Source organism: Vulpes vulpes, chromosome 8 (assembly GCF_048418805.1).
Source record: "Vulpes vulpes isolate BD-2025 chromosome 8, VulVul3, whole genome shotgun sequence".
Classification (NCBI taxonomy): Eukaryota; Metazoa; Chordata; class Mammalia; order Carnivora; family Canidae; genus Vulpes; species Vulpes vulpes.
Genome location: NC_132787.1, coordinates 15,145,272 through 15,169,761, shown reverse-complemented (window position 1 = coordinate 15,169,761; position 24,490 = coordinate 15,145,272). Strand labels below are relative to the sequence as shown.

General features: G+C 35.1%; 2 long non-coding RNA genes across 3 annotated transcripts in view; one reads left to right on the top strand and one right to left on the bottom strand.

Moving 5' to 3' along the window:
* The window catches only part of LOC140599891 (uncharacterized), a 378,363-nt gene that overhangs the window by 280,271 nt on the left and 73,602 nt on the right, over nucleotides 1-24,490 (top strand). The window contains exons 1-2 of one of the 2 annotated variants that reach the window (XR_012002903.1): nucleotides 13,527-13,579; nucleotides 14,490-14,675. The exons of the other annotated variant lie outside the window; for it this stretch is intronic. This is a non-coding gene — a long non-coding RNA (uncharacterized lncRNA). Of the gene's footprint in view, nucleotides 1-13,526; nucleotides 13,580-14,489; nucleotides 14,676-24,490 lie in introns of those variants that run through there. 2 annotated transcript variants of the gene reach the window in all.
* The window catches only part of LOC140599892 (uncharacterized), a 93,287-nt gene continuing 88,128 nt past the window's right edge, over nucleotides 19,332-24,490 (bottom strand). Inside the window, exon 3 of the long non-coding RNA XR_012002906.1 lies at nucleotides 19,332-20,519. This is a non-coding gene — a long non-coding RNA (uncharacterized lncRNA). The remainder of the gene's footprint in view (nucleotides 20,520-24,490) is intronic.

Sequence of the window (24,490 nt, the reverse complement as noted above, 5' to 3'; positions counted from 1 at the left end):
TGGCTGAAAGCTATATTCAGCCCACTGGCAATTTCTCCCTTTCTCTTATTTACTTCTTACTTTGTAGTGAATATCATTAAACTGTGTGTATATTTTGTGAGTGTAGTTGAATAGCCAAATATCAGTCTTATTCTCTATGATGACAGAGTTTTGTTTCTTGTTTAAGAAAGACCTCAGCATGAGATTCTAAAGAAAATCTTCTACTTTATTTCCTGGTTAAGTCATGATTTCTGTTCCACTTTTAGATCATTAAACTGAAAATTATTACATATATATTAGAAAATATTTTATTTGTATTTTCTTTTAAACGGTTATGTAGCATTTTATTATGATTTTCCTGAGGCCTGGGAATCAAAGAAAAGAAAGAAAGTTTGCCCATTAATGAGGAGTTGTACATATACAGACACAGCTGAAATGGTGAGGAAATGGGAATGATTATATGGAAGACAGATTGCCAAAAGGTATAACAGAGTACCCTGGTTGAAAATTACCAAAGTGATAGCAAACCTGTAATGAGTGCTTATTTTGTGCCTGGCTGTGTATTAAGCATTTTTCGTTCATTTTAAAGAACTTCCCAATGACTCTATAAACCAGAATCTACAGATGTCCAAAAAGAAATTGAAATTTTAAGAGATGAAATAATGTATCCAGGTCTTACTGAGCATAACGATCATACCTTAACCAATATGGCATTGGGTTTCTGGACATGGAAGTTTGTCTGACTGAATGAGTTTCTCTCATTAGGACAAAGGTCTAGGTGGAGGGATGGTGAGTACAGCAAGGCTGTACTTGAAATCATGCTAATTCAGCCTTGTGGGGATTTATGTGCTCAGAGAATGGGAGAGCTGCTGGTTAAAAATCAACAAGAAAGAATGGACAAACTATTTCAATGTGCCAATATACATATTAAAAATTCACAAAAGTCTCCATCTTTTTGTCTCTATTAGCAATCTAATAGAACTGGAGCAGTAAAACTGAAATACCTGTTGGGGGTCAACATTGCTATCTGCTGAGGAATCCCTTCAAAAAAAAAAAAAAAGGTGGAAAAGTTGTCGAAGGTGTTCTAATTACAGGCTGGAGAAATTAGTGATGGAGTGCTGAGAGAGATAGAAATAAACAATATAATATAATAGTATGAAGAACGTCTCCACAGATGGTAGGAAAGTCATGGACAGATGGAGGAATGGGGAGCATGGTGGAGTAGCCTGGAGGGTACCTCCACATATAAGTAAGACATAGTGGACAGATGCAAATACAAAGTGAAGGCAACATTCAGAGTGTCAAGATAACAGCTGGGAATACATGTGGAATCAAGGGAGAAGGCAATATTGTCCCACTAGGGTAGAGGTTAAGAGTTCGAAAACTTGTCCCAGTTAGTGATATGATAAAGTCAGAGTTCAAGAAATCTGTGGTCAGTGTACACCTGATCTGGCCCATAGACAATTAGTGAAGAGCAAGATCACCTGTTTTTTTTTTTCTAAAAACTTTTGACCATCTAAGATCAGTTGCACAGAATGAGTATTGTACATTATATTATTTTCAAAATTAAAGGTTTTGAAAGGTTTAATGTCAAATTATGACATTGCCAGTGATTTTAATAGGCCTTTCAAAGCACCCAGGAAATTGGCCCACTATTTTTACCTTTCTCTGTTTTCCAAAGAGCTAGCATTCCCGTCAGGGTTATTTCCAAAAATAAGCCCACAAACAATACCTTACTGCCTTTCACTTCTCCTACCTTCAGACAGCAAAGGTTTAACTGTCTCCTCTGTATCTTTCAAAAGAGTAAAGAACACATCCAGAAATATCTTACCAATATTGTAAGTGATATTATCTACGGTATAGAGATGGACATAGCATTATCAAATAGATGTAAAATAAAACATGGAATTTAGTTAAATAAATGTCTGTAATTTAAGAAACTAACAAAATATTGTATAAGAAATTTACCATTTGCATACATTATCACTGCATACAATTTTGCAAGAAATCTATTATCAAACAGCCAAAAAACTACGTAACAAGAAAGGGCCATGAGAAGTAATTGTTTTTATTATAGCAAGAAAAAAATATATAAAAATCTACCCCAGTCACTTAAACTGATTGTGAATACTAACTTATGAAATACCCCTTAGAAAATGTATATGTATATTTTTCAGTGTGTAGATAAAATAAAAAAAAATATATCAGGGCTAGGAAAACCAGAGGATGTTGTTTTGTGCCACCTCTTTGCTTAGAAAATGTTAACTGTTCTGACTTCCTAGCAGAAGCATTAGTATTAGCATATGTTAGTGAAAAAGCAGTCTTAGCAGTGATCAGCAAAGCAGGCAGGCTTCTCCACCCTGTTCTATCCCAAACTCAAGTTAACTGACTTTTATAAAAGTCAGTTAACCTCCCAGAGAGGCTTAAACTCAATCTCTTTGTCTGTTTCAAAAACAAAAATGGCTTTACCTGTAAGGCTGTGTTTTGTCTTCTCTGGTTTCCATAGCAATCTTACTCAAGTTCTGTAGATTTTAATTGTGGAACATTTTTCTCAGCTGGTGGAGTTGGAAAATGTAACTTAGTTTCTGGTAGCTAAACAATTTTTATTCCTGTCAGTAAAGGAGAAGTATAAAAAAATTACCTGTACAGATCAATATTTATTTAGTTACATCAATATCTTTTTAAAATGAAAATGTGGCATTCAAAAATGAAAATTTAGTATTTGATCAATCCATTAGAAATATAAAATATTGTTTTAAGGCTTTCAAAAGTAAAATTATCTGCTGCCTAAATTTTACCAAAAACACACTTCATAAAAGTTATATTTAAGTGTGATTTTTTTTAATGATCATGCTATTTATATTTGAGGTAGTCGAAGTTCTGTGTTAATATAAAGGCAGATACCAGACTACTATCTTATCCTGTTATCCACAGAATAACCTTCAATAAATTGAAATTCATAATATTTGTCATTTATCAAGGACCATATACCAGAAACTATGACAGGTACCTTCTGATATTCCCTAACATAGGTATCACTATGAAACGTGTATTACAGATAAAAAACTGAGGCTAGTATTAATTTTGCCCAAGGTCACACAGATCATAAGTCTGGGAATCAGAATGCAAACCCAGTACTGTGTGCTTTTAAGCCCATACTTTAACCATTACACCATATTTCCCTTCAAAAAAACAAACAAAAATATTTTTAATTCTATATACTTATTGTAAATCCCACATAATAAGTTTGTTTTTGAATTTAGCAAGAAGAAAAACATTTATTTATTCTAAGGGATTTTATGCTTCATTTAATAAGATAATAATGACTAACATTTTTTTTAAACACTGTGTGCCCACGAGTATTCTAAGTAATTTCCTCATTAACTCATTTAATCTTCATGGTTATTTAAGGAGGCATGTATGTATGTATGTATGTATGTATTATTATTATTATTATATATGTGGAAGATGAAGTTAATAACCTACTTAGTTATACTTATATGAAAAAATATTTGAAAATGTCATGGCAAACACATCATAAGAAATATAATAATAAATGACAAACCCAGAAAATATATCTGTAATTCATGAAGAGGATTGATGTCTATAATATATAAGAACATCTAAAACCTCACTCATGATTTTAAAAAGAAAAAATGAAAAAAGAAAAAATATATTGAGATGCTATTTCTCAAGACATCATACACTCAAGAATCTAAATGGTTGACACTTAACCTGTTGGTGAAACAAACACTCTAGTGCAATGATTATGGGAATGCAAGATTGCACGATTCCTATGAAATGGAATTTGGCAATATATAGAAAATGTACACATATACTTACTCTGTGAGTATGCAATTTTACTTGTAGGTATCTGAGAGAGGGAAAGAGAGAGAGAGAGAGAGAGAGAGAGAGAGAGAGAATGAAGAAAAGAAAACCAGTACTATTAGAAGTAGTTTGTTGATGATCAAATAGGCAATAGGAAAGACTTTTCTGGGGATCCCTGGGTGGCTCAATGGTTTAACACCTGCCTTTGGACCAGGGGTGGTCCTGAAGTGACAGGATTGAGTCCCGCATTGGGCTCCCTGCATGGGGCCTGCTTCTCCCTCTGACTGTGTCTCTGACTCTCTATGTCTCTCATGATAAATAAACTCGTTAAAAAAAATTTAAAAAGAATAATCATTATAAAAAAAAGACTTTTCAAAAAATTTGATGGGGAACAAGAGAAAAACCAGTAGCTTTGAGGATAAGGGAAAGAGTTTCAGCAGAGAATGAGAATATGTGATAAAAAGAAAAGAGATTATTCATTCATCAAGACTCCAAAGGAATAGGAAAGATCGGGGGTCAAAATAACTATGGGCATGTAGAATAAAAGAACATAAACCCAAGAGTGCGTGCTGTGTGCATCATGTGTATAAAGTTAAAAAGAAAAAAAAATTAAATCTATGCTGTTAGAAATTAGGATAGTGATTACCATTGACAAAGGAGCAGTAACTGGGCTGGAGAATGAGAGGGATTTCTGAAATGCTGGGAATGTTCTGCTTCTTAACATGTAGGCTGATTATATAAGGGTGCTCATCTTGTAAAAACTTAGCTATACAAGTATGATTTCTACTCTTTTCTGTATTTATGTTACAGTTCAATTTTAAAAGACCTCTGAATATTAGGAAGGAGTATTACAATTTAAATAGTGGGGCAAAGGGATGCCTGGGTGGCTCAGTTGGTTAAGTGTCTGACTCTTGGTTTTGGCTCAGGTCATGATCTTGCACTCATGGGATCTATCTAGCACTTCCTCAGACTCTGCAATCAACAGGGAGTCTGCTTTAGATTCTTTCTCCCTCTCCTGCTTCTCTGCCTCCCACCCTCAGAGATCAGCTGTTGTATGAACTCTCATTCTCTCTTAAATAAATAAGTAATTTTTAAAAAAATTGGGACAAAAATGTAGAGAAAGTGAGAGGTAAATTGGATGTGAACTTGAGGGAGGTTTTCATCTATGGATTTTATTTGTAGGGAGATTTTGTTTATGGCTTTTATTTGTAAGAGAGAAGGCAAGTCATTTATTAAGATTTAGAGGACAGCTGGGGTTAGAGACTGGAATGCCAGAGTAGAGGTGGGGAAGGGTGCTGAATAGATGAGTGAAAGCTAATAGATTCTCCAACAGCAATGAAATCTCAAATTCAATGAATTAATAATTTCATACCTTATATCTTTCCAGTTAAGATTTGTACAAAAAGAAAAAAAAAAAGATTTGTACAAAAAGGGCAGCCTGGGTGGCTCAGTGATTTAGTGCCACCTTCAGCTGAGGGCGTGATTCCTGGAGTCCTAGGATCGAGTCCCACATCAGGCTCCCTGCATGGAGCCTGCTTCTCCCTCTATCTGTGTCTGTATCTCTCTCTCTCTCTCTCTCTCTGACTCTCATGAATAAATAAATAAAATCTTAAAAAAAAAGATTTGTACAAAAAGAAAAAAAAAAGATTTGTACAAAAAGGGCAGCCTGGGTGGCTCAGTGATTTAGTGCCACCTTCAGCTGAGGGCGTGATTCCTGGAGTCCTAGGATCGAGTCCCACATCAGGCTCCCTGCATGGAGCCTGCTTCTCCCTCTATCTGTGTCTGTATCTCTCTCTCTCTCTCTCTCTCTCTCTGTCTCTCTGTCTCTCATGAATAAATAAATAAAATCTTAAAAAAAAAAGATTTGTACAAAAAGATGAACTTTATCTAAAGAAATTTTAAAAAACCAAAATCATGAAACAGTTTATATAATTGCTCTATTATATTTGAAAATATGACTATGAGCTCCTGATGATCTAAATTAAAAAGTTATAATGGTCATTTTCATGATTTCATTGTTCATGAGCAGAATACACACACATTTCTCAGGGACAACAACTCATAGCATTTCATTCTGATGGATATTTCTTATGTAAGCTTATATATAGGGATCCAAAGTGGAATGATGACTATATCCTCAAATGTATCCTTAAAAAATATACTATTCTGAGTTTCATAAAACTATGAGAGCTAAGGACACTTTGTCAAAAGCCAATAAAAACAATGAGTAAGATTGTGGAATGGAATATATTTATAAATGTTCAGGTTTCTAACAGTCCAGCTTAGTCTAGGGGTGAAAATCTGAATATATAGAATAATGTGTGCTTTCATGTTCTAAAAACAGACTTCCAGGCTTTTTATGAGTCAGAAAGTAATATATTTGTGACTTAACGTATAGGCAGATTTTCTTTTTCATTTACAAGTCACCTGTATGTTTGATGACCAAACAAGCAGATGGCATTATTCCAAAGATATTTTTGGGAAAGCTAAATGATCTAAACAACATGCTGCTTGAACAATGACTGTGTTTTCCCATAGATAAGGGACTAAGAATGCCTACAAGGAAAATTGGAATTTAAAAAAAATATCTGTATTTTCTCTAGTCTTGTGAAGAACACAAGTTCATAACAGAACTAGTTGGAAAAGTTATGCCTCATTTTCCCCCTAGAATTCACCATCTAGAAGGGCTCAGTTAGAGAAAGTACATCTATGTTTACTTGGTATTGAGGAAGCTGGATAGGTAGCTATGGGAATAAAAGACGTAGAGGTGTTGGTAATGAGGGTGGTTTTAATGATGAACTATTGGGGCCATTTAGATCATGTTGTAATCATAAGAGACTGAGAGCCTCTGAGAAAGATCAGAGAATTGATAGGTTCACTAGTGGCACAATAATGAAGGGAATATAAATATTCAGGCCCAAATAATGATGGCAATATCTTTTCGTATATCCACAATGATGCCTTGCATCATGTCTGAAAGAGGCCATATTGTATTAATTTAATAACTAATTTGATATTTATTGTTTTAAATATTTGTTATTCAGAATCTGGAAATCAAATGATTCCCTTTAGAGAAAGTCCAAATAATCTGAATTAGGATTTGTCTTTGAACATTTTGTGAAGGTCGGGGCACCCAGGTGGCTCAGTTGGATCAATATCCAACTCTTGATTTAGGCTCAGGTGGTGATCTCAGGGTTGTGGAAAGGAGCCCATTGTTAGGCTCCCCAGTCAGTAAGGCGTCTGCCCATCTCCTTCTCCCTCCGCCACTTCCCTTGCTCACACTCTCTTTAAAATACATTTTTCAAAATAAAATTAAATTGAAAAAAAGAACATTATGTGAAGGCTAGACTGCAAAATGCAGGTTTTATCTCTAAGTTATAGAGCCAGTCTCTATATAACTTTGTCAAATTGTATAATATAGAACAAGCAATAATCAATTTAATATGCATCTGGATATTGGATAGACACCTTAAACATACATGGTCAAAATCCTGTTCCACCTAATGCCCATCTTGATTTCCTTTCTTGATTTTGCATCCTATTTAATCTTCCTTCTTGGAAGTTTACATATTTCCACTCACTAGTATGACACTTGCAGTGTCTTCCTGTGGGAGGATTATACTTTTCCACCCAATTTATTTAGCAATAAAATGAAAGCATAAATTGACCTTTGCCAGTCTAAGAAGCCACCAATCCTCTTGTTCTCCTTCCTCTGTCACAAGAAAGTCGTGACCTAAATAATGGCCATTCCTTCCTCTGGATGCCTGAGTGAAGAAGATACCAATTTTCTCCCATTAGTTTATTTAAAAGATCTATAATTGGTCTAAATAAAATACTATAATGCTCTATTCTGGATGTTATAATATATGTAGCTATAATATACATGAAAATAATAGCACAAATAATAGAGGATGAGATAAATGGAACAATATAACCACCAAATTCTTATATTCGATCCTTACATTTGATGTGTAATAATACAATAGCAAATCTACAGACTCTGATAAGTTAAAGATAGATATATATTGCAATCTATAGAGCAACCATTCAAAAAATAAGGCAAAGAATACAGCTAAAGTACCAGTAGAAGAATTAAAATAAAATATGAAAAATTTGATTAATTCAAATGAAGAGAGGAAAGGAGAATACTGAGTAGACGCCATACACAGAATAATTCATATTCAAAATAATAATAATAATAATAATAATAATAATTCATATTGGATGACTGCATTTATATGAGGTGATATAAAAGAAAATACTAAACAGTGGTTGAAAAAAAATCATTAAATGTGTTGCTCCTTATGAGAGCAGAGCCAGAGGAAAATTTCTGGAAAATGATGAAAATATTCTATATGCCTCTATGAGGACAGGGCACATGGGTGCGTGCATTTGTCGAAGTCATTCGATGTGCACTTAAGATTAGTGCATTTTACTGAATTGAAACTTGATACCTCAAAAAAGAACTATAAACAATACCGAACTTCAGGTAATAGCTTTTCATTTTGCGGTGATTAACAGTTTGGAATTAACAACCTGGTAACTATTTTCTGTGCTGTCTGGGCTTGAGCAAATGCAAAAACAATGGGATTAATAAGAGCCAAGTTTCTCATTATCAGAGAAGATAGGAACATAGAAAGAGGTCTGACAGACTGCAGATACACTACCTAGATACCCCTTTAAGAAAAAAATTAGCTACCCAGAAATGATGGATGTTACCAGCAGCCAGCCTAGCTGCAGAGAGCCACCTTGCTTGAAGTCACTCCTTTGTCCAAGTAGACCAAAAACAGTGACTGATGGAGGTGAGTATCTGAAGGCTAATCTTCTTGATCTGATGGGGACAATTTTCACAGACAGTATTTGTTCCAGAGGTCCTCTCTGTGTTGATTGGCATCATTGCCTGAGGCAAGGCATCACAACTGGACTTCTCCTTTTATTCAAACTTACACAGGAGCCTTCCTTTCACAGGTGTGAATTCTTAAAAAAATATTTTGTACCCAGTAGTAATGAAATCACTTAGAGGCCAGATCGTGATTTCTAAAAAACAGTTTATAATAAGAGGAGCCAGGTCTCTGCAGAGAAATAGCCGACTCTAGGGTTGTGGTAGGAAAAGTATAAGATGAGCTTAGAACATCTTACAGCAGAAATATAGGATGTGCTTAAGTGTTGGTGGGGCCACTGCAAAAGAACAGAGGAACTTTGAAGGAATTTGAAGGAATTTTTACTAGAATATTAAAATATATAATAATAATTGTAATATACTGAATGAAATAAGATTCTGTGGGTCAAGTGGATCATAAGTAAAGGGGACAGATGGGAAGCTATAAAATAGAATGAAAACTTATAAACATAGAATTATTGGTGGAGTTAGAAAATCATCAATGGATCCTAAAAGTAGTAGGTTGAAATTTTGATGAGGGATATTATATGTATATAGTCTCAATGTATTTCCCCACTAAATATATAGGCAAAAAAAAAAAAAATAGAAGGAAGGAAGGAGAAAACAATGTATTGGAATCCCACATGATGAGTATTCAGTTACTATGAAAATTATGTTAACATCTTAAATATATATATATTTAAGATTTTTTTATTTATTCATGAGAGACAGAGAGAGAGAGGCAGAGACACAGGCAGAGGGAGAAACAGGCTCCATGCAGGGAGCCCGACGTGGGACTCGATCCTGGGTCTACAGGATCATGCCCTGGACTGAAGGCGGCGCTAAACCGCTGAGTCACCCGCGGTGCCCTCTCCACTAGATATTAATTAAAGACAGGAAAGCAGTTACTTTAGTTTGGAGAGACCAAGTGTACACCCCTCAACCAAGTAATCAAAATTAATATCATGAATATTGAGACTAACTGAAAGAAGCATGTGTCATTTAATGTGATGGCCTGAGAAGGACATATGTTACTTTTATTTATATTTTTCCCCAAAGTGTATAATCTGAATTTAGTCATGTGGAATCATGAAACAAATTCAAATTGACAGGAGTTCTACAAAAACAATTGAACTATAGTCTTCAAAATACTAAGGTTAAAAAAGATAAAGCAAAGGCAGAGAAACTTTCTAATTAAATGAAACTAAAGAAATATGGCATCTAAATGCAATGCATGAGAAAAAATAGTCATAAGTAATAGGTGAAATTTGATTATGGAATGTGGATTAAGAATATACTGTATCATTTTAAATTTCCTAAATTTGAAATTACACTAAAGTCCCTTTCCCTCAGGAAATACAATCTGAATTATTTAGGGTTATTGGGGCACCTCAGGAAATACAATCTGAATTATTTAGGGTTATTGGGGCACAATGTCCAGAAAGTAAATGAATAAATACACACTCTCTGTATGTATGTGTCTATAGACATTATAGAAAGAATGAGACAGTAAATGTGCCAAATTTTCCAATTGGTAAATTTGGTAAATAGTATAATAGAGTTTATATTAAAATAAAATGTTATGAATATAAATTTTCATTTATTTAAAATGTTTCTATATTCCAATAGTTAACATAATTTTCTTTTTTTTTTTTTTTTTGGTTAACATATTTTTCATAGTAACCGAATACTCATCATGTGGGATTCCAATACATTGTTTTCTCCTTCCTTCCTTCCTTCCATCCTTCCTTCCTTCCTTCCTTCCTTCCTTCCTTCCTTCCTTTTTTTTTTTTTTTTTGCCAACCACTGTCTCATGTACCTTATGGTTGTCCCTCTAATTACCTAATTACAGTATTGTGATACAGAAATTACCATTCACATTTTACAGGTGAGAAAATTTACATTTAGAAAGGTTTGTCCAACATGAAACATCTAGCATATGGTATAGGGAAACACAAACCCGTGTCTAATTAAAAACTTCAGTGTGATGAGCACTGGGTGTTATATGCAACTGATGAATTATTGAAAACTATATCTGAAACTAATGATGTACTATATGTTGGCTAAGTGAATTTAAATTAAAAAAATCAGTTTTACAATTATGCCACGGTAAGTATATGATTGCCATGGATGAATATGCCACAGAGGGGATTAAAAAAAAAAAAAAAAACCTTCTTACTCTTACCCTCCAAAATGACTTTGGAATAAACTGAATCTTCTGCCTTTGAAGATATCTTTTCCATTCAGCCATAAGTACTAGTTCCAAACTTGGTGCTACACCTCAAGAAATCCTTCCATTAGCCCATTTGATATCATTTAAATTTAATTGTAAAATTTATTTTTAACTTTCGTGTTTTGAAATAATCACATTCTTACAGAAAAAAAATACAAGTATGAAGAATATTTTTTTCTAAACTATTTGCAAGAAAGTTGCCAAGATATTTACTATAGTTATTAGACATAAGATACTCATCTTTGTCAGGAATATCACAGAACTGATGCTGTGCTCTTCTCATTGCATTCTATCAGGTGCATATGATTTTAATTCTGCTCCATTAATGGTGATGTTCAGTTTGGTCATTTGAATACAATGGTGTCCACCATGCTTCTCCACTTAAAATCACTCTTTTTTCTCTTTAAAATTATTAAGTTTATTGGGGGCAACAACTTTGAAGTTAAGTTAAAATCCTATTCTTCATCAAACTCCCCTTTCTTCTTTTATTAATTCATAAATATATGGGTATCTGGTTTCCTATTTTATTTCATGAGTCATAATGCATTACTATCATTATATATTTTGATGCTAAAGTTATCTTTTGTGGGTAGAAGGAGCCCATTCCAGCTAGCTTATCTTTTCTTTTGATATAAAGCATTAATTCTTTAGCATATTTGCTTTCTGACAGATATTCCTGGTTCATCTTGTACTTCTCTTCCTCAGTCCTAGAATTGGCCATTATTTAAGAAGTCTTGCTTCCTTTTATGAAAGAATTCCATATGGTAACCCACATCTGAGTATTAGATATGCACATTGCTATTTGTTAGGTGTCATTACTCTCAAGCCTTTTATGTAGACAAAGCTAGGAAATATATGTATGCACACATCTATGAATGTATATTTTCACAGATACATTTACATTCCATAGTGATTTTTATTGTCATTAGTATTGGTGAAAACCATTAATTTATAATGATTCCTGCCATTACAATCCATCACTAAAGGGTTCACTCTATTTTTCTTCTATTTCAGATTTAAATTCCTTTTTCTGACAGTGAGAACCCTGGTTTATATGTTCTTTGCAGTACTTATTCAACCAGTTCCCTTGTAGGTAACCAATCTTCCATCTTCATTATCACCTTGTCCTCCATGCAGATGTCCTCCTCACCGCACTTAGGTTTCAACACCTGTGTCTTTACACTCAAGTGCAGACCCTTTCCTCACCATATTTGGAGTCTGACATTCTGTGCTTGGTTACCCCCGTGTGTAGATGCTCTCCTCACCCTGCCTAGACTCCACCACCCCATTCCAGTCTTTGCAGATGTCCTACTTACCGTGGTTAGTCTCTGACACTGCATGAAAACTGCTTCTTTGAGGATATGCCCTTATGAACCCACATAGACTTTAACAGGCTGTCCCTCTGCATGGAGTTCTGATGCCTCATACTGAGTTCCCCTAACCATACTCTCCTCTCTCCATGTGGGCTCAACATACCTTTCTAGGCCGTACTTGTCACAGTGACACCACATCATCCCATTAGGGAAACTCTTGTTTTACTACCTTTTCAATCAGCTGGCATTCTAACACTCTATTTATGAACATAATCCTCAATATATTTGGTCCCTGATACTTTATTCTAAGCAGCCTTCATATGCAGACATCCTATTCACCCTGCTTGGACTTTTCTTGCCTCTCTAAGTCTTTGATACCTTGTACGAGGGTCTATCCTAAGCCGGTCTTCCTCATTGTGCTTGGGCTCAGACATCGTGTTCTGAGCAACCTTGATTCTCCTCCCTCTTCAACCCCTACAAACATCTGCTGTGCGCTGTCTCCCGTAATGATTTTAAGAATGAATTATTTAGAAAGGAAAGATAAGGGGAAGGAAAGCAAGTGAAGGGAAGAGGGGGAAATCAGAGGGTGAAAAAAGAGCAAGAGGAAGAAGAGAAATAATTCCAATATATTTTAAAGTATTAAAGATTTTCATACTCAAAAATATGTCAAAGTATTGTTACCATTTTAAACCATGGGTTAAAATAATAAAGGGTTGTAACTAAAATTTTTTAAAAGCTAAATGGAATAAATATTTATATTTCTAAATCTAATTCCTGGAGGTTTCTACCAGTATACATAAGCTGGACTCTCTTGCCCAATTCCACACTTAAAGCAGCCTCTTTCCACCCTTCTAAGCTCAGTTCCATTTCCTGGCATCTTGCCATTCTCCATGAAAAGAATGAAAAGAGAAGACATTCTCTCTCTCTTTCTCTCTCTCTCTCTCTCTCTCTCTCTCTCTCTCTCCCCCCCCCCACCTTTTTCCTAAAGAACAGGCCCTAGGCAGGTTGCGACCCTTACACCAAGGTAGAAAGAAAAGGATGAGAAAAATATCTCCTAGTTTTTTCCCATACAATAAAAGGCTCTGGGCACTTTTCTTCTGTGGCTGTTGGGAAACAAGCTGAAGCAAGAGTCAAATACACATACGTAGCTACTAGAGGCCAAGTGACCTTGTTTACCCTGAAAGACTTGAAATTTGACTAAATGATTTCCTAACTTCTTTCTCATGGGTTTGATGCAATAGAAAGATTTATCTCCTCTCAGACACTCAAAGTAGATAGCAAGTGCCAGAACTTAGAGAACTCAGTCTCCAAATTGCATGAGCCAGATTCTTCTATGCCTTCTTGAGAGTAAGTAATCATATCTTATATGTAACAGAAATAATATTATTAGGGTTGTATTAAAATATACTCTCATAAAGGAAAACATCGTTTATAGAGTGCTTGAACGTGAAGAAAGTTGATATAAACCATTTATTTTGTCTAATATAAATGTGCTCTTGAATGCACATCAGTAACCACAGTAAAGGAAATTTTATACCATAATTAATTTTTATCTTTCTCTCTCAAAATGTATTTGCCTTTGATGAGCAAACGCTTCTGTTTTCAACATCAAATTTTAACACCTTGAAGTATATGTTTGCCTATACTATATGTATGTATATATATATATAGAGAGAGAGAGAAAGAGAGAAAGAGCTGAGTCCAGAAATATGAAAAAATGCAAAATTATTTTCTGAACAATTATAGTTTCATAAATGCTACTTTATTCCTTTAATAAAAATGTTTTGTAAGTAATGATCATCTACTTATTTGCAGTGTACATAAATCTGAATGCTAAATTATTTGATTCAGTAAAAGTAAGGTATTGAATTGTCATGAATTTTTTTTAAAGATTTTATATTTTTTATTTAGAGAGAGAGTGAGAGAGAGAAAGAGCTTGATCAGTTGGGAGGGATTGAGGGAGAGAAGGAGCAGACTCCTTACTGAGCAGGGAGCCCGATATGGGACTCAGACCCAGGACCCTGAGATCATGGCCTGATCTGAAGGTAGACACTTAACCCCCTAAACCACCCAGGGGCCAAACTGTCATGGAATTTTAGGTTTAGCCAAATCTTGGAGATCCAATTCTAGCCATTCAAAAAGCAAACCTAAAACAGAGTAAACCACAGCATTTTTCATCATGGGGCTACTTTGTATCTTCTGATATCATTTATTTATTTATTTATTTATTTATTTATTTATTTATTTATTTATTTAGGAGAGAGAGTATGTGAGCAGGGGAAGGGGCAGAAGGAGGAAGAAAGAAAGGGAATCTCCAGCAGACTCTCCACTGAGCATGAGGTCATGACCTGAATGAAATTAGGAGTCGGAGCTTAACCAACTGAGCCACCCAGACACCCCAAAGCTCTTTTTTTTTTCACCCCAAAGCTCTTGATGTCTTTAAGTAAGTTCTTGAAATAACTGCTTGCTTAAATGAAAAACTGAATGTATCCCTATTCACAGATAAGTGCATAGATTCTCCTCTGTCTTACTTGAGTAAATATGACATTTGACAGTAATCCTCATCCAAATTATACCACCACAAGATTATGACTATATATTGATATTAATCATTAATAGTGGATAAAGATAGTAACAAATTTTATTAAAGTTGAAGTCACATTTCACAGATCTTTCTCTCTTTTCAAAGCAAGTCAGGAAAACCCTAATCCTGAGATTAAGTGATAGTTCATCAGAGAAAGGTATCTCCTGTCTCTGGGTTGAAGTTTGAAAGCTTGTTGAGAAAAAGGACCTTTACTTTCTACATAGGGCAAGGTATAAATCAGATGCTGAATAGTAAATGAATAGGTTGAATGAAGAACTCATGATCTAGAAACAGTAATCTTGGGTTGTCTTTGTATTTTTATGGGAATGTGACAGTAGACTGAGGTTGTTGTCACTAGCCACTGTCTTTTTCTGCCTTTTGTTTATTTGTTTTTTTATTTTCCAGTGCTTTAACACATTTGGAAATTAAAGTCTGTGTTCTAACATGTGCAGTCAGGGCCAAGGACTTATTATTGAATAAATAATTTGATTGTAGATGTGGTACATTCGGGCATAAAGAGCACATTGAGACTCTTTAAGATTATATAGCCTACAGACTGCATCTGCACAGCCTATGCAATGTATGAATACAGAACAGGGAAGATTTCCCAGATGTCTTAGGGAGTAATTCTGCCAAACTCTAAAAATGGCTACATGGGTCATTTTACAATTACCCAACTCAAAACAAAAATAAATTCACAAGATACAAAACAATGACCTTCCTTTCTCCTTGTTTCTTCCTTTCTCCTTATTTTCTATTGAGAAGAAAGTTGGGCAGTTACATATGTATATATATATATACCTTGCCTTTTATTATTCTTGTGACAACCTTAGTATGTTAGTAGACAAGTCTCTCTCAGTGACAAAGTATGGAAACTAGAATAAATACAATTTGGGAGAGGTGGGAGACGATGGCATCTTTTATAACAAATAATAGGAAATTCAAGATATAAGGTGACTCAAGACTCTATGAACTCAAATAATATCATCAGATCTTTCTCTTCCTCTCTTCCAGCTTCCTTTCCTCATTCCCTCCTGAAGTTTCTTAAGTCTGTTTTTGCCTGGGTGTTTCCTTCATTCTTTACCACAATATGTGGGCTTCCCCCAGGCAGTTTGAACAAAGTAAGTGGAGCCACAGAAAACAGGATAATGGAACCACCAAATTTATCAGTCCTAAGGGAAAGAAAATATCTCTTTCCCAACACCTGACTGAAAGTTCCACAGGTGTCTGAGTGAATTCTATGCTTCATAGGTTTATTTTTGGGCCAGTCATTGTGGAAAGGAGAATGCAGAATATTTAAATGCACAAACCATCTTCCATTACCAAGGAGTTAAATTTGCAGTGAGGAAGGACGGTTTCCACAAATCAAGTTGTAGGCTGTTGCCAAAACAGAGTGGGAAGATAAAAACAGGAATCTATAACTACATTCCTCCCATTAGTTGCCCACTCTTTTTCCATTCACATAATTCCACAAAGGTTCTTTTCTTATATTAAAAAAACACAAAAAGAAAGCCAACCCAGTCTTATCTCCAATGAGAAAAAAGCCATATTCCATTATAGCTTCCAGAAGCATATCCAGGATATTTGGAAGATAGTTTCCTTTCCTTGAGACCCAGATGGTCTTGCTATAACCAATTATAAAAATATCAATTTATCTACCCCTGATATCTGCAGCAATTAGTGGTAACAAACCCCACAGAATATCCTTAATAAAATCCCTTCCGTGCAATTGGACAGAGATGATGTAAGGAAATATGGCACTGAAGCCAGTCCTGTGGTCTCTTTTTCTTGCAGCCATAGTTTTGCCTCCTATTGGACCTTATCCATTGTCCTCTACGTTTACCTGTGAGAGGAATGTTGAAAAAGACTCCTCTGCTGAGGTCTGCCCAGTCTTAGTATTCTGTTGCTTTTTAGGGTAAATTCTGAAGCCTAGTTATTGACTTAGGAATTAGAGAGTAAAAGCCTTCTAACTGCCTGAGTGGAAATTCTCTATGACTTTCTTTCCTAATCCAAAGTGAGATGAAGTGACATGAGTCATTCATGAATGACAAAGGTCCACTCAATTCTTCATATTTTCTCCCCACTGCATTTTGAGATGCAATCTTCATTGCCCTGGATCCTTGCATAATTGCTATGAACCCAGGTTTCTGCTGACTCATGTTCAACATGTAAGATCATCAAGAAATGAATCTTTACTTAATAAGCTCCTGATCCTTGGGAGATTGTTTCTTTTTATGGCATAACCTAGGCTATTGTAACTGATATGAAGTGTGTTAATATAAAAAAAGAGGGTGATCACGTTAAGAGGACAAAATTAAACCTGTCCATAAAAAAAGTAATTCATGAATTCAACTTTACTGAAATTTAAAGACTTCTGTTCTCTGATAGACACTATTAGGAGAAAGAAAAGACAAATTACAGACCAGAAGAAATTTGTAATTCCTATATCTGATAAATAACTTGTATCTGAAATATATAGAGAACTCTCAAAATTCAATGATAAGAAAACAACCCAATATAAAAATGGTTAAAGATGTGAGTAGATATATCATCAAAGAAGATACATAGACAGCAAGTGAACACATAAAAGAATGCTCAATATCTTAGCCAATAGGAAAATTCAAATTATAACAAAATGAGAACATCATATCTTTAATAGAATGGCTAAAATTAAAAAGGCTGACCATGCCAAGCATTGGTGAGGAGGTAGAGGAGTCTCACTTCTAGGTATATTTAACCAAGAAAAATGAAATCATATTTCCATAAAAAGACTCAAGTGTGAATGTTCACGGCAGCTCTATAAAAAATGTTCATGTTGGTCAACCAGTGAACAGACCTTAGAATATCCATACAACAGAGTGTCACTTAGCAATTAAAAGAAAGAACAATTGATAACTGCAACAATATGGATTAATTTCAAAATACTTATTCTGACTAAAAGAAACCAGAGCAAACAAAAAAATCACATAACGTGTGATTCCATTTATGTAAAATTCTAGAAAGTGCCAATTATAACAGGATACAGAGCAATGGTTTCCTGGAGACAGGAAGGGTAGGAGCACACAGGGACAAGCGAGAGATGCCAAAAAGTCATGAGTAAGCTTTTCAAAATGATGAATATGTTCATTATCTTGAATTTGGTGATGATTTCAATGATATATTCATGCCAAAACTTATCAGTTTGAACACTTTAAACACATGCTGTTTATTATATGTCAATTATGCCTCAGTAAAGATGTTAAAAATTTCATCCAACTATAGACTTTTTTAAAGGAGTGAACTTTACTGAATGCAAATTATACTTCAAAAGAAGTATGTCACCTGAACATAAAAGCAATTATATATAAGTAATGAAAGAGTAATTTAAAATAGTGAAAGAAAAAAAGTGTTTAGAGGTTACCTAATAAAGTTGCTACTTCTGGACCTGGCAAACCACTTCACTGTTAGTCACATTGGCTTTCTGGTATAAAACTTGGTTTACCTGTTCCTAAGGAGTAAACAATGGTCATTTCTTTTATAAAGTGTTTGGATTAAGAAAAACACCCACAAACCAACACATTCTTTATCCTATGTTAAAATAAAAGTACGGATCTCTGGGATCCCTGGGTGGCGCAGCAGTTTAGCGCCTGCCTTTGGCCCAGGGCGCGATCCTGGGGACCCGGGATCGAATCCCACGTCGGGCTCCCGGTGCATGGAGCCTGCTTCTCCCTCTGCCTGTGTCTCTGCCTCTTTCTCTCTCTCTCTCTCTCTCTCTCTGTGACTATCATAAAATAAAAAAAATAATAATAAATAAATAAATAAATAAAAAATAAAATAAAAGTACGGATCTCAAAAGTGACCAGAAACTAGAAAAATCAGTTTTGTATCAGTTTTGGATATGCTCATGTTTGCTTCACAAAAGAGGGAAACAAAAACCATTTTCTCTTCCATTTCCAAGCATATGCTTTTTAATTCAAAGTGAAATCTATAGTTCATCACTATTCTGAGGACTTATCTGACTGCCGAGCTGATTGGTAGTTTCAACATCCAAGCATCGTTTGGTGAATGTATATAAAATAGCTTTGGGTTTTCTAACTAAAAGAAGAAAAAATAATGGAATGAGGAAGGATGGATCCTGTGAGGTATTTCCAAATTCACCACAGCTTTGTCATTCGGGTCACAATGCCAACCATAGCTCTTCAATCAAGTCTACTCGACTTAATGGAAATATGAATTAGACCAATTCCAGGAATCCAGATTTTTTCTGGGTGCCTTTGTGTTGGGGGAATTACCCGGTTTGAACTGAATCAAATTTAAATTAGCCTTATGATAAAAAAACGTTATGAATTTATTTCCATATTCCAAATAAAATCACGTTATTCTTCTTAATTAACAATAATAATTATATTTTACCAGGCTTCAGTGTGAGGGAAAAGAGAATGAGACCATTTGCCGTGTTAACAGTAGAGTGTATGGAAGGAATGCAGCTATAACACGGTCACAGGAAGAAAGGAAATTAGGTGAGCCGATAAAATATCCCTTATCCAGGGTTGACAAAAAGATTTTTATTTTGACCACAAGCTAGATGAAAATACTTATATTCTGATTTTTAAACATAGTAAATACAAGAGTATTGCCTTTATTATCTGTAATAGTCTCGTCATTATACAAATTATAAAATATATACATTTTTGTGTGTGTCAGTTATATCTATTTTGTAAAGCACATTTAAATGATCAGAGGCTGAATACTCTGAACTACATCTGAATTACATCTTTAGCAGAATTCTCAAAATTATTGTTTTGGAGCCACTGAAGGTCATAAAAAAATCACAATGAGGCAACTGGAAAAACAGCATCGGAGAACATCTTATCTTGCACTTTAACCCCAATTAATCCTCTTCACTTCCTTTTACTGTACATAATTATGAAACTATTTCCTGACTTCCTTTGACTCTACAATGGTTTCAGTTCATAGACATAATTGAATCTTTCCTTAACTCTAAAAGGTCAATGACAGAGGTTTGCCTTAATATATTTTCAAAAGTATAGATCATGGCCAATTGGGAAAGTATTTTCTTTACAAATTACTCCTATGAAGGCAGTAGGAAAGGTTTGAAAACTTGCTTCTATTGTTTTTCTAACTCTATGGTATTTTTGTATGCATTAAATTTCCTAGAAGACTGACTTTAGAATCATATTTTCAATTCTGTCTTCATTGTTGGATGGAGTTCCTAATCCCAATAATATCATAACTAGCTAGAGCTCTATAGAAACAAGACAGGGAATTTCCTTATCTCTGAAAAACTTGGAATGTACTACAAATTTAGTTCTTTTTGCATTCCCAATGACATAAAAAAAGAATAGCACAAAGGAGAAAGAGACCCTTTGCATAACAACATCAAAAGTAGGCAAAAATTTCTGAATATCTTCTCATTTTCCTTCTGTTTCTTAAAACTAGAATCATACTTTAGCATAATGTTGTTAGATACTTATTGAATGATGTTTACAGGCCTGAAATAATCTGGAAAAAAATCTAGTGCTTTCGAACGTTCACCATTTATCATCAATATTTATGGTTCATAATTGCTGTTACTTATTCTCCTTCTTCTTTTTATTATTTTGATTCCATCTTTTTTGTTGAGCATTCTAACAGCCAAATAATGCTCCATGAATCCACCACACAGGATTGATTCACTTTATTTTCTCAAGGTCTTGTATGGTGCTGAAAACAAACAAAAAAACATGTATTAATGAATGCTTGGACAACATATTTATAGTTTTCATTTTGGTAGGAATCTCATCTAACTAAATCTTAATGAAATCTTAAGCTGAGAAATCTGTTAGGGAATCATTAACTTCTCAAAGGCAATGTTTTATTTATAATTACATGCAAAATATGAACTCAAATTAAACTGTAAATGATCTTTAAGTTTACTAACTTTACTTCCCCAAAAGAAAAAGTTCCTACTCATAGAATAACCAAGTTGTTTCCAAATAAGTCAAAACTCCCCTTTGGAAATTGGACTTCCCCAAACACGTAGAATCGCAGTGGAGTCAAAACGGGGTCTTAAGAACCTATAAGCTTTCTCTACAGAAATGACCAATGTCTTCACAAAAGGGACTTGAGGGGGGCACCCTCCTATAGGAATCTCTTCTGAGAAGAAGCCTAAGACCAGAAACCTCAACATTAGCATTTCACAGTACTCAAACTGTGTACTCAAATAGGATTTTTGCCTAGGAGCTGAGGAATCTGTTAAGGAAACACTCCAGAGTATCAAAGGAGGAGGAGAAAACCCATACTTTGGCCTGCTTCTCAGCATCAGCTCTGCTTTTTCATTCTACTTTTTGGTGGCAAAATTCTTCCTACATGAGGGAGGAAAGGAAGAAAGTTACTTATAGAACATTCAGTGCTATGTCTGCTATGGTCATAGGTGGCTTTCAGGACCTGTTCCTCATGGAGGAGAAAGAGTATAGTCAGAGAGCAGCTGCCCTATGAAAAGGAGCAGCACCTTTTTTGTCACAAACTTTGAAGAAACTTAGCCCAGGTATTGAGGCTAACAGGCTCAACACAGCTACATATTCTACATGCATCTGTACTTTGCTTAAATAGCAAGATGTTGCACAAAGCAATAATGTATTTTGTGTATTTATTGCATAAAATGCTCTGTTTACTTCCATAAATCACCACTCACTGTGGCTATCCCAGAACTACCACTCACTTAGAACCATTAGATTAGAAGTAGCCATGGCCTTGGACAATTTTTCACAGCAGAACCAGAAAACAAGATACCACAGTCCCCTTGATATTTAAGCGTAGGGCAAGATAGGAAATATTTGGAAGAACGTATTTTGTCTCACCTCCACCTAGACAGCATTCTCTAAGTGGAGGGAAAGGTTGGTAATGTAGAGAGAGTAAGATGCTGGTATGATCTAGGGAATCTCTGTGCCCCAGTCCTGACAGAGAGGCCATGGTATCATCTCCAGAAGTGTGTGCACATCTGAGAAGAGAATACTTTTTGCTGGACTTTTTGTCTGAGACCATGGGGAGTAGGAGCCTTGAAGAAGTTTCCATCCCGCTGGGGATGGCTGTATAGGGAGTCAAGGATAGCCTCATCAAGTTTTCTCCCATATCACCCTTGACATGATATGGGAAAACAATGTAATTTTTCCATGCTCTTGAAAATGTTATGAAAGTGAGGTGAAAAGATCTGTAGACTTTGAAGAGGTTTCTCGATGATTAGAGAGCTGCTGCAGTGTAGAACAAGCAGCCAGAGACCGGCGGGCATATGGACACCTAGTGGATGTCAACAAAGAGAGAGAACTTTGCCCAAGGACCAGATGGGATTGTCAACCTCAACAGATACCAACACAAATACAAAGGACTGCCATGGAACAGACACCCTATCCACAGCTGCTGCCCCAAGAGTCTCTTAGAACATACATACTTTGGACAAGAGGCGAAAAGGAGGGCAAATCCAGAACTGATTGATAGTAAAATCTAAAAACTACTGGTTTTAACTTTCTACCAGTAACATAAACCATGTTCTCTGGCACTTCTAGTTTAAAAATATGTATATATCTGGCACAAACACATTTTTTATTACATTGGTGAGTACGTGGGAAATGAGGCAATTTCCAAGTACTCCTCCTCCACAAATTAAGATGTTTGTTAATACTTTTGGTGAAGAGATTATGAATCAAGAGAAATTGCTACAAAACCATTGCCAGAAGAGTAAGTTGGTAAGAACACTCAGGACAACAGTTGGCATCATTATATAAAGTCAGACATGTGTGCATCCTATGACTTAGTCCTCTTACAAGAATACATCCCTGGAGAGAGCTTTTTAGAAAATCCATGTAAACATTATTCTTAATAACTCTAAACTGGTAAAAACCAAAATGATGATCATTAATGGTACACAATTTAGTATTTTTCACATAATATAATGTTAATATAGCTCTTTCTATTCAGTAAAAGGCTTACAACTAGAATATAATCTAACTTCTTAATTCAAATATATCATATTTATGGAAAAGTGTGCAACACATAAATATTCACTCCAATGAATTGTAGCAAAATGAATTCCTGGCCACCCAAATTAAGGAATAGAATACTGTCAGTACTACAGAATCTCCTTACCCACCCTCCCAAACATTCCTCCCCAAACATACTATTTTGATTGTTAATACCATAGCATAGTTTTGTTAAGGCTTATTTTGATACAGAAGAATATAAACAAAGAACTCCCATATGCCATTAATCTAGACACACTAAGTTTCTGAAAGAGTAATTGCTGGATCAAAGACAAATCCAAATACAGTTTTATCACATAAAGTCAAATTTCCTTCCTTAAGGGTTGCACCAAATTACATTCCTACCAGCAACTTATGGGAGTCCCACTATCCTAAGCCTTGTGGAATAGAGTATATTGCCTGCTGGTCTTGAATTTTCGGCACTGTGATAGTTGAGAAATGGATCTTAGTGTTCTTTAATTTGCACTAAACCTGAACTTGAACACCATCTACATGTTTAAGGCCCTTTTTATATCATTTTATATCATTATTTTCCATGATTTTTTTTTCCTTTGTCCCATTTCTCTCTCAGGTTTCTGATCTTTTTTTTCTCCTCAAGTTTTAAGAGTTCTTTTAGGACACCTGGGTGGCTCAGTGGTTGAACCCCTGCCTTCTGTCCAGGGCGTGATCCTGGAGTCCCAGAATCAAGTCCCACATTGGGCTCCCTGCATGAAGCCTGCTTCTCTGTCTGCCTATGTCTCTGTCTCTATCTCTGTCTGTCTCTCTCTCTCTCTCTCTCTCTCTCTCTGTGTGTGTGTGTCTCTCGTGAATGAATAAATAAAATATTTTTTAAAATAAGTTATTTTATATTAGTTTTAATATTTCTCTATCTCTTTTATATGTTGCGCTTATTTACTTCCAGTGTGTCAGTTGTTTTTCAGCTTGGCTTATGGCAGTGTTTTTGCCATGCAGAAGCATTTATTTTTCAATGTAGTTCAATTTAATAAACTTTTTACTAATATCGATTTTGAACTCTTGTTAACCTTTTTCACACCTATCTTTACCCCAGCCCCTCTTATAAAATTTCAGCCTTTTTATTCTGGTTTATATCACTTTTTGATCTGGAGTTTATTCTTATATATGGCGTGAAGTTTATCTATCTGATTTTTTTTTCTATTTTACAAATGGCCATATAGTTATCCAAGTATCACGTATTTAAATGCTCATTTTTACCCTAGTGATTTGCAATGCTAGTCTTAATATGTACTCAATTTCCATATTATAGGCTATCTTATTTCATTAGACTATGTCTCTTTCCTTATATGAATACCAAACATTTTTAAGCATAAATACCTTATAGTCTACTTCCATATCTGGCAGGACTGTTCCCTCTCATTTATTTTAATTTTCAGAGATTCCTAGCTATTCCTGCATATTTACTTTTATGTGTGGGTTTTATTTTTTTTAAGATTTTATTTATTTGGGCAGCCACGGTGGCTCAGCAGTTGAGTGTCTGCCTTTGGCTCAGGGTGTGATCCTGGAGTCCAGGGATAGAGTCCCACATCAGGCTCCCTGCATGGAGCCTGCTTCTGCCTCTGACTGTGTCTCTGCCTCTCTCTCTCTCTCTCTCTGTGTGTGTCTCATGAATAAATAAACAAAATCTTAAAATTTTAATAATTT